This window comes from Grus americana, chromosome 3 (assembly GCF_028858705.1).
Source record: "Grus americana isolate bGruAme1 chromosome 3, bGruAme1.mat, whole genome shotgun sequence".
Classification (NCBI taxonomy): domain Eukaryota; kingdom Metazoa; phylum Chordata; class Aves; order Gruiformes; family Gruidae; genus Grus; species Grus americana.
In genome coordinates, this window is record NC_072854.1 from 8995574 (window position 1) to 9009831 (window position 14258).

A 14258-nucleotide genomic window follows, 5' to 3' on the forward strand; every position below is an offset into this window, starting at 1 on the left:
GTTCATTTGGATGTGAACCTTGCTGTTGTCTTCTATTTGCCTCAAAACTGGGCTGCAGGAAGGAGCTCCCTAGCAATAGAATACAGAAGAACCTGAACATTTAAATGGAAGCAGAATACATTGGACATATCAATCCATATTTCTTATATTATATGACACGTCCTCTCCTCATACACTCTGGCTGGTTGTAGTGTGGAATGTAAATTATACAAATGGGTCCATGAATAAATTTACAAGATAACATAGGGTTTTGTAACCATGAAGTGGGTAACAGGCCAGACGGTGTCCCAGTAGGACTGCTGGGTATGAGAACTGTCAAATAAAACTTATTGAAAGGGGTTCATTGGTACAGTTACTTCGCACAACAAGGAAAGAGAATTACTGAACCTGGGAGGACCTTCCTGGCCCATTGATTTGGCCCAAAGCCAAATTCCTAGGCTTTGATTTTGGTGTATACATGCTTTCATAGGACCTTTGTAGGTGTTTTTGTTTCTCTTCATTGCCTTACCACCACAACTTTGATTTGTGTAAACTCTCAACTGCAATTTTTTTCTATTGAAAGGAAAACAAATCCAGGAGAGGGTAAGTTCTTCTGAGATTTAGTGCACTCTTTTGGTCCTGATGGAGCTGTGAAGGGCCATTCCTCTGTTTAGGGTGCTAGAGATCTTGGAGAATATACATCCTGCCTGACCATGATTTGCTTGGAAAACCTAAGTATCCTCATAGAATGGAAATAGCACTTTCTTATCCCCATAGGCCACTATGAGAGACAAGTACACTGAAGTCTTTAAATCACTCAGATAAAGTGTGAGGGTATACAAGTCTTTGATTTCTGATAGTTTGTCTACAAGTGGGAGAAGACCAGAGAGGGAAAAGAGATGGTCTTAGTGAATGGCAGGGACTCAGCAGGTACGTAGCTTTTTTGTTGTTGCTGTTGAAATTAGTCTGTGGGACAAAGCTTCAGTAAGTTGCCACTTTTTATTTCTAATTTTCCCCAAAGACTTTCTTGTACAAGGTGGTTTACCTTCCCCTCCCTCTCTGGCTACGTCTGGCATTTCCTCCACAGCATCATCTGTATGCACTTAATGACCAGATGTTCTCTGTCGCGCCGTTCCTCCAAAACTAGGCTGGAGAAAAAAAAAAAAAAAAGAGAAAAAAAAAAGGGGACTCAAACTAAATCATCCAGGGATTACACTAACAGAAAATGATGCTCTTGGTATGGAAACTATTAAAGAAAACCTGATTTTGTCTTTATATACTAGGGTTCATTAACTTTCTCTCTGGTACAGCTAATGACCTGAACAGAAGCTGTGGTTCATTAGTGATCTTTCTCTCTCTGCCTGGCAGTTGAACAGAAAAAAGAAAGAGCTGGAAGGAGACGTAGAAACTCTGAGACAGAACAGCACTACATGTTTCCAGGCTAGCGGAAGCAAATTTTCTTCTGTTCCTGTCCTTGTAAAAGGAATGATATGATATTTACAGCTAAACTCATCCTTTATGCCAGAGTGGGTTTAGTCACCAAAAGAGGAGCAAAAGCAGTTTGTTTATCCTCTCTTTACTAATTTCTTCTTCCAAAGCTGCCAGGATCTGCTTTGATGTTTGGAGCTTGTAGCATCTTAAGGTCTGTCCTGCCTTATGCATGGCAGCTCCACGGGGTCTTTTTGGCAGCAGGGAGTAGCTGTGGGGAGGTTCAGGAATACCCTGGCCTGATCTGCTTTGTGGGCATCCAGCTCCTGCAGGAAATGCCTTGCCGGTTTGCGTTGGTGCAGCCATCTTCCAACCGCCTTCGGCAATAAGGTTCGTTCAGCAGGATAAGGAAAGGGTGGACAGTGCTGTCGCCTGTGTATCCGGCTCAGGGGTGGTGCTGATGCAAACCAAAGCAGTCTCAGGGAGCCATTAAAAGGTGCTTCTGTTTCCTTGTATGGAAAAATTTCCACTTTTTCTGTGTTACTTGTGAAAGCTTCCTTTGTGGAGCTGTGATTGTCAAGGAAATCTGTTCCTCTTCAGCATGCCATTCTTAAAACATAATAAAAGGTCTTTAAATTCTATTGAATCGTTACTCCATTTGTAGGGGGGAGAGAGGAGGGGGGTGAAGAAAAGAAAGAAACACTACGCCAACATTAAAATGTTACATAACTTATGAAATAATACACTAAAATATTCAGGCACTCAAATTTCCAAGGCTGTTTATTTTTTCTAAACATCATTGTACTTATTTTTTAATGTCATAATAAAATTGAATACCTCTCATCGCCTCTCATATTTAAACTCAACTTTCCCAGGAAAAGATGTGCAGTTTACAGTGACTTTAAAATGAAATGAACATTATCAAATGTAGCATGTGAATTCCAGGCAAGTAGCCAGTGAATTACCTGTCACTGAAGGTCATTTTCTCTCCCTCTCTACTTTTTTGATACATAGTGCAACACTAAAATATATATATTAAATGTTTTTAAAGGAATTATTCTTACTTATAATCAAATAGAGAGAAGCAGTATGTGAAATAACTAATATTTGCAGATGGTTATTGAAATGTCAAACCTGTAAATGTAAACTGGGTATTTTGGTTTGGGTAGTTAATGCTTTCGGAAAGCTTCAAGTGAACAAAAGGATGAATGAATGAATAAGTTGACAGAGAGCCAGTGATGGACATTTTTTGACTTGAAAAGGGATCCTGAGTCATACATAATGCTGTCCTATAACCACCAAAATTAGACATGGAAAAGACATGTCAAACAAACCAGTCTGTTCCTTTTCTAGTGCAGGACTGTTCCCTGAATTATATTATTTTGTCCAATCTAGTTTTAAGTATTGGAAGCAGTAGATCATCCCCATGGGAGGCCATGCCACACTCTAGTAGTTCTCACTATTGAATTTTCTGTGATATTCAGCCTAATTTTCCCTTTGTCTAATTTCTTGCTGTTGCTCCTACTTATATCTATATACTCAAGTCTTTTTTTTTTTTTTAATTATTTTCCCCCCTTTTTTTCCCTGAACACGACTAATAAAGCCTGTAGTATTATTTGTCTTACAAGCTTTTTGGGATTCAGAATGCCTGTAAAGAAGTTGCCCACAAAGAAAGCATCGTGGTGCCTAAGGATGAGGTGACTGACTCCCACTGCCTGGGTGAGTTAGGTCCCTATCTGCACCTAAGATAGGGATTAGCCTTTGAGGGACCATGCTGAAGCATATGGGGGATGAGTTATCCCTTACAGATACCCAAAAGCAGAAATTAACCTGTAAGTGATGTCTGAGCTTATCCACCCCCTGTCTTGTCCCTGCTGAAAACACAGATGACAAAGCTGTCATCTGCTGCTAGTAATTTAGAGGTTAGGCAGCCCACACAGAAAATAGGATTAAGAATGTTGCCACAAGGCCTTCATGCAGTTCAAATAATTTGTATGTTTCAGATTATTTTTCTGCTCCTATTTTTGGGCCACAGATTGCAGGAAGTGGCTCAGACACCTGCAAAAAGCTGATGTTCGTGCGTTGGACTTCTTACAGTCAATGGTGTTAACCTGGCTAGCAGCACCTGGATGGATGGGCTGTGACCTTCCTGGAAGTCAAAGACATGAGGCACTTTCTGTGGCTGTACACCTGCATCTGACGTTTCTGTAAGGGGCTCCCAGTGGTGGATCAGAGTGATGCAGGAAATGTTTCCATGATAACCTTTTACAACTGGTCGTTAGGATTGTAGCATGATTTAGGTTGGAAGGGACCACTGTAAATGCTGTGGTCTCACCCACCTGCTCAGAGCAGATCCAGCTCAGATCACATTGCTCAGGGTTGCGTCTAACTGAGTTTTGACTGTCTACAAAGATGAGGATTTTGCAGCCTCTCTAGGAGACCTGTTCCAGTGTTTGACTCTATCATGGTGAAAAAATTAATGTATAATCAGAATTTCCCTTGCTGCAACTTGTGCCTTTGCATATCTTTATTGTATTTCTAAGGATGTTTGTCTGTTTATCCAGGCCTCATAGAAAGAAAGCCCCTTTATGGTATCACTTAAGGAGCGCTTTATATTTACTGTATTGCTCTCTAAAAGAAAGTTTGTCTTAGGTGAGAGGTGATACTATCATCACCTGTTATACAAGTGGAAATTCGGGAGCCCTGGCACTGAAGTTCTGAAGTCCTGATATACCTTTATCATCCTGTTTCCCCTCTGTAAAAGGTGTTGGCGTGCTCACCAAAGTGCTGACCTAGCATACCAATGTACACCCTCCCGTCCTCAGCTTTGATTGCATTATTATAGAAATGCTTCAGGCGCCGGGGCTTCTCCATGTGTATATTGAAAGTAGCAGTACTGGTCTTGTTTGTCACTCATCAAAGACCCAGGGAAGTACAAGGAGGAAAAAAATCAGCAGGGGGGAGGTCCAGAAATGCCTCCACTTTGAAGGTGAACCTCTGTGTGCAGCTTACTGACAGCACAGTGATCCTTGCTGATGTCCACAGCTCCTTGAAGGCCCATCAATCTGAGAACAAGGTGCCCTACTTTCACTGACCTTTCTCGTGTATCTTGTGACCTGCACATACTGTGTATGCCTGGGTTGCTTCAAAGAGCTGTTAGACTGCAGCTCTCTTTCTGGTGTCTAATAGCATTAAGTTCATTATAAGCCTGAGTGGCAATTCCTGGTTCCAGAAGCTAGTTACACAAATATCTTTCTTATTGGCGAAAGTGACACACATTCATAATTGAAAACCAGGAACAATTTGAATATTGTCCTGCATCTCTGCTACTGCAGTATGATTCATAAATAACAATAATAGGGACTGGGCTGGAGGACTGAAGGTGAGAGGGTGTCTTTTGGAAAGAGCCCTAATAAGAAGGATAAAAATGAAACATTCTGGTGTTGCATGATGCTATAATTGGCCGGTGCAATTACATTTTGTTTACCTTATGGTAATGCAATGTATTTTCACAGGTACACTTTGAGAATCATCAGTGTTAGATGTACTGCAGAAGAGATCTTGACTGCACTGATGTATTTTGTTTGGACCTCTGTGGGCTTGGGAAGAATAGGATTACATGCAAACAACTCTTGACGGGTTATGTGGCATTGATTTGTAAAAGGCGCTGCTCTTTGATTTTCTGACTATAATTACAGAATCTCACTGTTTTCTTTCTCTCTTATTGATGGCTGAAGAGCTTTCATAGCAGTGAATTTCATCTCAGGAGAACTGTGATCTCTACCTTTCTAAATTGTGGTGACATGTTGCCATTGTCATTTGTACTAACGGCTGATATGGGTGGCAAGGAATCACTGCATGAATAAGAGAAGAAATGCGTCTTCATTTTATTAATGAAAGCTGAAAAGGAGCTCTTCTGGCTCCAGATTTATAGCTGGAGGAACTGAGGAACTTCAGGGCTGTTTAAGTCAAGTGGTGGAAATTAAGACTACCTTATAGTGTCCTAGCAAACATATTCCCTAGAGGAAGGCTGATGTTAATGTGTTAGTCATCAGAGCCGATTAATACTAGTATAACGTGGACAATTATCCATAGCACTCAGAGCTGTATTTGGTCTGAAAGCCTGAGTCCAGACTTGGAGGAAGTTAAGAACTGAGGTGTGAATGTGAATTTTTATTACAGGTTCTCTGCAGTTTGAAAAGAATGTTTTTGGTGGATGAGAGGGAACAAATTTTTAGTCTAGGACTTTCAAAAGATTTTCAAATAAGTGCTCTATTTTCTTGCCAGCAGCATCTGAGCACCAATAACTCAGGTATTTCTGTTTTACTTTGTAAGTGATGCAATGCATAAGTTACACAACTGCTGGGAGGCAATACAGGTCCTGAGAAGTGAGCAGAGTAATAAGGATTTACAGGCAATACCTAGCTCCTACCATCTGTGTTAAACTTCACCACTACTTCAGTCCAAAGACCTCCCAGACTTTGGGGAGGCTGAGTGTCAGGCTTGACACCTGAACTCCTTTCTCTACTAGGCACTGAACCGAAGTCCTGCTGGCCGACCCAGCGATGGGAGCTAACTACAAGTTGGTGCCATGGGCACTCCGGGTTTCTGTTGCAGCATCCTTCTGCAAGGTGAGAGGAAAGGCTGTTTGACTGATAAAAGCTGCATCTCCTTTGGTAGGTGAGCGCAGTAAATGTGATAAGATAAATAAAAATAAATAAATGTATGGCAAGTCAGCACCTTGCCACTGCCGGCTAAGCCCTCGTGTAGAGCTGCAGGAGCCCTCCTGCAGCTGATTTGTCTTGTGTGTACTCAGGTCATTTCACACCGTAATGTGCTACAAAGTCATCTGCACGCCTGGGGTTACAGAAGGCAAGTCCAGCTTGGACCTGCCTGAACACAAGCGTGAGGCTGGGCTGAAGTCAGACCTCTGCTCAGTTACAATTCGGGAAATGCTCGTGCTGATCCTGAGCTGACACAAATTTCATGATCCCCTTTGCAGCTCTTCCCTTCTGATCCCTGATGAGCTGGGCGAGTGGTTCCCAGGCAGGCTTCAGAGTAAGAAAAAAATAGCAATATGTTTTCAAGAGCTCTTAAAGAGTTTTATTTTTTACACTTCTTGCAAGCTACTGCTGTGCTTATTTGCCTATCAATTCATTTTCTCTTTGCTGGTACATTTACTCTATATTTAGCTCATTTTAAAAGGGGACAACTAGATTGTACAGACACAAAATCACACAGTAGGGCCTTATTTACTATACTGTAATAACTGTGTTCATAAATCTAACCTCCCTCTGGCAACCTCATATACCTGTCTTTTCTTTCTCCCCTTTGATTCCTGTCCTTGCCTCTCTCTCTCTGCTGATAGCAGGCAGTAGGAGCTGCAGTCGTTCAGTACCTCTGAGTATTATGGTCCATTTACTTAAATGTGGATGCTGATATTAAACTTAAGGCATCCAAGTTTGACTCTTTTGTCTTACTTACATTATTATGGTGGTCTGTTGTTTATACATTTACAGTGAAAGACATTTCTGGGATATTAAGATTTATACCAGGCAGGAAAGCAGAGAGTGGATGTTTATCTCAAATGCAGTTTCCTCGGTTATCTGGGTTTTGAAGGGGTCTTTAAATGTTAAAATGCATTTAGACTAGCAGGTGATGATGTATTGAGAGCCTTTGCTGGAAAATATTCAGTAGGATATTTTTAAGGACATAAACTTAATTCTAACTTTTGTCATTTATAATACTGCAGTTTTATAATAACTATCATATAATATACATAGTATAATTAATAATTAATTTTTACCATATAACTATATGTAATTTATTCAAATATTTATTAATTTTTAAAAAAATACAGAGATCTCCTGTTTGTATCTCCTGTATCTCCTGTAAAATTAAAAATTATGAAAAGCAAATATTTTTCTTGGATTCAAGCTTCTTGCAGTTAGAGTAAAAGGTGAGGTAGAGTGAACTCAAGATGGGCCAAACTGAAAGAAGTTAAAGATAGGATTTGGTAGTAATGTGCTATCATTGGTCTTGAACATCAAGTCCTGAACTAGTTTGTGAACCATACCGGTAGGCTGTAAAGCTGTAGGTCCATAGCTGCTCCTAAAATCTCTATAATTTCTGTTGTATTTTCAATAAAAAGCTTGAAAATGGAGAGGTACAATTATTCAGCATAAATATTGAGTACAGACTTGTTTCTCAAGAATTTTGGGAAATCCATTCCTTTGTACGGGACGTGAAACTACCATGTCTCTGCTTTCTGCTCGAGTAGCTTCATCTTGGTTCTCCCATTCATAAAATGCAAAGAAAAAAACATGTCACGATGATGTGGGGAGAAGCTAGCGAAGGAGCTGGAAACTGCTCTGTACTGTCCTCTGAGAAAGCCAAAGCACACGTGCCTTTGCCATGCAGTGCATGACCTGCAGCTGGTTTTGGGTAACTATTGGGTGTTAGATGCAGCTACTCCTGAGACTCAAGAGGGATAAGGTACCTAAACCCATTAAACTCATTTGAAAAATACCAGTCTTTGAGATTACAGACTGTTTTACTATTAACATTGCTGTAGAGGAGTATTTCTCCTAAATCCAAATTTTTTTCTGGAATAGGAATTGTTGTTAAGCAGCTACTGATTTGTCATGCCACAGGGAGGGAGAAAAAGGGTTTCTTTTAATAATATTCCGTGTATGTAAATGTGCTCACAGCCGTGTGAATGTTATGATCATTTCATTGACCAATAAATACACAAAAAAGGGGTGGAGAACTGATGTTGTTGTTAAGTCCTACCAACTTTTAAGACTATCTGTTTCATAGGGATATATGCGAAACAGTAGGCATAACTTTCAATATCTTTCAGGTCCATCACATGTTACTTTCCTTCCATGGTCTCACCATACTTAGGGAGATAGATGGGTATATCAGAAAATCATGCACACATAATTTGTTGTATTTGGGCAACAGTGAAAACAGTGTCTCTGCTTTGGAAGAGCCCAGGGTTAATAGGTTGAGGAAAAGAAATAACTGTTTACCCTGAAGGCTTAATTCTTCCGTGCAGCACAGAGGGCAGATGGAAGCTCGTGTGGGGGAACTCGAGTGCTGAAGCATTGCGTGCGTAACGTGGCAAGAGAATACGAATGAGATGACTTACTGTTCACCACTGCCACCCCTTGAAAATAAGCTTGAAATAAATCCTGACAGGATTATTGCAAAATGTCCCCCTTAAAAAAGTGGAGAGGTTTCAGAAACAAAATCTATTATCTGTCATCCCATCATTAACAAAGTGGAAGAACTGGCAGAAGAATTGTTGGCCTAAACTCGAGACGTCGAAAAATAGGTAAGAAAAATATACTGGGGAAATATTCCCTGGGAAGAGTCCCATGCTGGCAGGGGAAGGGATGGGATGGTTTTGCTGGCCTTTTTCATCTCTCATTTTTAGGAATCTATTATGTTATTTTGCAGAGTGAAGAGTGGTTAAAATGATTAATGGACCGCAGGACTTGATGTACGAGCAGACGGCCAAACAAGTGAATCCGTGCAGCATGCTCAGTGCGTCACAGAGCGAGGGATGCCTGAGAGCTGCTGGGGTGGCAGGCAGGGGTGCTGTACCCTGCAATTTGAGGAGGTGTAATTAGCAGAAAGGAGATAACAATTAGCCTAGAAAATCTTTTAACATGGCATTTTATTGTGCCCACCTGTGATCTCTGCCAGCAGCGATAACATCCCCTCCCAGTCCCATTCCTCCCCAGCACCATCCTGGTGCCTTCGTGTCTCTCTGTGTTGCTCAGCTGCGGTGCTGGCACCCACGGCCCCCTCCCTGCCTCCCCTGCCTCCCCTGCCTCCTGCTCTATTCTGGTTCAGGGGAATGGAATGGAGTAGAATATTTCAGCTGGAAGGTCATCTAATCCAACTGCCTGACCAATTCAGGGCTGACCAAAGGTTAAAGCACACTGTTAAGGGGTACGTGCTCTGCTCCCTGGTCTGGCTCTGCAGACCCCGCCTTGCCAAAGCGCCATCGTGGGCCAACTCCTTGTAATCCCCAGAAAAGCTGGGAGGCGTGTTGCATCACACGCCATGTTTAAACAAAAAGGGACCATAGGCTAAAGGGGAAAAAAATCTCAAATGAAGAGAATAGGCTAGATTAGAAAGCTTCAATTTATAAAGGGGTGCATAACAGTAATTTCAGAAAGGTGTCTGCAGGTATGAGGACTCTGCTGACACCACCCCTGGAGAAACCAGCTGGGGTAGAAGGACTCCTCCTTCACAGCCATCCCCTCCCGTCTACCACGCCAGACCAGATGCCAGTTCACCTGCAGACTTGGAGCAGAAAATTGAGAGCAGCAGATGTTGCAGCCTGCTGAAAGCTCGCTGGTAGCTGAGCGTTTGAACTCTGAGAGAAGAACTCTTGTGGAAAAGGCTACTAGCTGACTGCAGGATTGCAGCACGCTGTACTTTTGGATGATTTCAGTGTTTTACTGTGAAACCTCCTCATGGAGAAAAAAAACCCCCATGTATCAGGATCTTCCTAGCACTCCATGCAACCACTTGATGGAAGTTTGTCCTGCCACTCCACTGCCTTGCTGGAGTCTTGTGCTGCAGTGTTGTTGCTAATGTCCTTGTCCTGCGGCGTTTTGGAAAAGTGATGGGACTTTTTCTCTGCTCCATAAGAAGAGAAAAGAAATGATATTGTATGAGCATCTTCTAGGGGGAGAAGAAAACAAAAATATGTGAAAATTTTTCACAGAAAAATCTGTGGAAAGAGGGAAAGAACTATTATCTGGCTTTTTCATTCAAGTTTCCATCATGGCACAATCATTTCCCATAAGCCCTTAGATATGAAATAAAACATATGCAGTTTACTCTCGCTTTAAGCCCATGTTCTGTCCAAATAAATTTTACAGAACACAAAAACACATAACCTGCTCCACTGCGTCAGATTGGAGGCTCAGCCGCCCCAGCGCTGCCCTAACAATGCCCTGTTACAGCTGCTTAGGGAAAGGTTTCTTACCCGCACAGTGGATTTCTACAACGGCATAATGTTGTTTTCCATTTTGTCCTCTGCTAATTTTTAATGGTCTGTTTATCATTCTGACCACTGCTGTACATCGAGCTGAAGTTTTCAGAAAACTATCTGGTGTGAGTCACTGCTGGTGATGTAGCCTTGTTCCTCACTGTGTTCATTGCTCGGCATTTGTTAACTCTTAATTTTGTCTCTGCTCCCTGTTGTTGCCTTTGGTTGATTGCAGGTTCTGTGAGACAGGCACCAAGCGGGGTGCTGGACCTGCCTGTGATACTGCATGATGGCAACTAAATTATTCGGGTTTTTTTTTTTTTCTCTGTTTGCTGATGAGAATGATTAACTTCATGCAAAACATGATAAAATAATATATTAATGTCATTGCAAACCTGTCCTGTTCTGCTTTCTATAAAGCTGTTATATTTGTCTCTGAAGTGAAGGGATATGGTGTTTTATTTTGCATGGCAAAAGATGTGGTGGAGATTGCCAGTGTTATGTGATATTAATGTAAATAGGGTCAGCTGTACATAGCCTGATGCTCCTGCTTTTCTTTTCTATCTTTTTTTTTTTTACCTTCTTAGACCTTGTAGTTACCCAGTGATTTTTTATTAAATTATTTATTGTAGCTGGATGATTGATGTTGTTTCACTTTGGTTCTTTGCAGCTTCCTGATTCCTTAGTTGTCAGAATGACAAGCACTCAGTGATTAATTAAAGCCTTTATTTTGCTCTGTTATTGTTCATCTTCAGTCAAATCTAAATCCTTATGTATTCCAGAAAATAATAAATATTCCCCAAATGCAGGTTTCTAAAATTTAGATCAAGGAATAGTTTAATTTATTTTTCATTATTATTATTTGTATTTTATACAGACACATGTATGTATATAAAATATTTTCTTATGAAAGATGCTAAACTGAAAACTCTATACAAGAAACCTGTGAGTATGGCCTGATGCTGGGTGGTCACCACTGTAAACTTCTTCACGGAGCTCTCTTTCTTCTAAGGAAGGAGAGCATAATTAAGAGTGGGTCCTTGTCAGGACTGCCAAACCCCCCTCTCTCCAACTGTCATTAATTGCAGTGCTTTTTTTGGTGTGGACATATAGCATGGATTCCTCTCAGCTACCTCTAAGTGCTTGGTGGTGATATGTACATCTGATTCAGTTCCCTTAAGAACTCTTTATAGTGGTAGAAAATAATAAGCGCTCTCAAAGGTGCAGTTCATCTCATATTAAAGCAGATGTCTAAAGTGAACTGCATCCTATTCCCTTTCACTGATAAGAAAGGGAAGAGTCTAGACATTTGGTCAGATAATTCCCACTCAGATACACTGGGTCTTAGGCTGAGGCGACTGATTTATTTTGTGTAGCTGGACACAGAGAAAGCAACATCTCCTAGTTCCTGTGCTGGCCCTGGGGCAGGCTGCCATCTCATTCCCAGTTTCTTCTGACATCTTGTTTTTCAGTCAGGAATGCCTCATTCTAAAAAATGCTTTCAAACATCCCCTTTCATATACCTTTATGTACAAAAGCTTAGTTGCAGTGACAGCAGCTGTGGATGGCAGAACGCATTCATTTGAATGAATTCATGCCACTGAATGTGCAGAAATATGCTAACCCGAGATGGCCCAGCCTTTGCAGTGTTGGGGTGGACCTCTGTGTAATTTTTGCAGCTGTTGCAGGGGAGCTCTTGCAATGGCGAAGACACCACAGGCTGTGGGTGTTCTCCACTGGGGTAGGTGATGGGGAGGCACTGGGCTACCTGACCGACATGCCAATCAGCCTTTACCCCTGGAACAGCCATTCCTAATTCCTCTCGGGAAGAGCTGATGGGTTGGCTGGAAGTGTTTTAAAGTATGTTTGGTTTTCTGGAATTGCTTTCACAGACCAATTTCTTTTTCATGGGGTCTCATGTGAGAATAAAATCATTAGATTTGTGATATGATTCCCTGAATGGCTGACTCATGAATTCTTCTACTGTTTCAAATTGTCATGTATGTAGCACATCATATTTTGCTGGTATACTAGATTTGGCTTTCTTTTCAGTCTTTGTTTAGGATTTTTATCTAATTTATTCTGGTGCTTCTCATTTCTTTCTTCCCCTGTTTAATGCTCCCAAAGATGTGATTGACTGCACCTGAAGTTATAGCTACTTGGCCCATTAGAAAAAGAAATGAATTGGCTCAAGTAAATTATGAAAGTAAAATTCATATGATAATACTTTTGCTGATTGGTTATAGTCTTCCATTATGGAAAACTCAATAAAATCTTAATTAGAAAAAAAACAGATAAGCAAAAAGGAAGTAAAACCATTTTTTAAAATGTCCTGAAGTTCCCAATTCTTTATCAGTTCCTTTGATGGTATTGAATAGATACTTACTCTACTTTGGAACTTTACAAATGTCATTCCTGAGCTACTGATTCTGCTGAAAGGATGAGGATCAGATGTAGAAAATGCAAGGTACGAAAGAGTGTTTCTGCAGCCAAAGGGAATACTTGTGCATATTCCATAAAAGATTTCTGCATATGTGATTTTCAATGTTTTTTGCCAGCCACTAGCATGTCTTCCTGATGTATTGTTATACATGGAATGACCTTTTCATATAATTTCAATTATTGTAGAATCACAGAATGGTTTGGGTTGGAAGGGACCTTAAAGATCATCTAGTTCCAGCCACCACTGTAGAGTGTAAAGAAACCTCCCCATTATTCTACACCATGAATAGAAAAGGATGAAGAGATTTCTTCCTCTTATAAAATCTCTTTGACTGTATTGAACCCAAAAAAATGAGAGACAGCAAGAAAGCAAATTCGACAAGTTCCCCCCACCCCCTGCTTTTGCCAGAAGAATTAATTGCATGTTTCCTATGAAGCAAAGCACAATGGGTTTTTATAGTACATTTCTTGTAGTTTTGTTACACTGTCACGGAAAATTCTGAATTTTCAGCAGGTATGTATACATGGTGTTAAGCACTGCTTCATAGAAATCCGGCCAAATGTTTAGGGCTTGGATGAAGAATGGGTTTAGACATGGGGACACTCAGAGTGGCAATGTCCCCTTAGGCTATACTAGGGACCAGGGTAGAGGCCATCCTCTGTCCACGATGCCATGGGAAAGATTATTTTGCTCAGATAAACACAGTTTAACACTCAGTTAAACACGTTCCTTTCCAGTCCATATAACAAGATTTCTTCTTTCAAACTTCTTATTGGGACTATCTTTGGGCTGGGATATCTCCTGAACTGTCAAGGGCATAATGAGTTGGCAAAGGCCATATCAGGGACAGGACTGACACTTGACATGTCTGGATGGCCACAGAACGGTGCTTGACCCGGTGTCCTCACCCTGTTGTTACTTTTTTCCCCTCTAAGGCAGACATTGCACCATATGGATTAAGTGGGAAAATGGTAGGAAACTAAGATAGGGATATTAGCAAGGGAAGCACTGGGACACTTAAGTCGACTAATAAAATCCAGCAAAGGGAGGTGAATGTCTGGGACAAGTATACTGCACTGTATACAGTTACAAAAATAGAACTATAAGTCAGGAAGAGGGCACCTGAATACTAGATCTGCCCTTTCTTAGCCAAGTTTTCTCATTGCTGGGTTGCAGTCAGGCTCATTGCCTGCTCTCCCTCTGACACCACACGTTTTGCCATCTCAGCTACAAGAAGTCCTTCTGCAGGAGGAGGGCAAGATCATGTACCTGCTCCAGACACCCTGTCGTCTCTGGTTAGAGCATCTGCTTACAGTGGGAGCGGAGATGTGACTGATCTGAACTCTCCCATTTCTTGGAGCAATATGTTAATTGGCAGGTCACTCTCAACTCCTG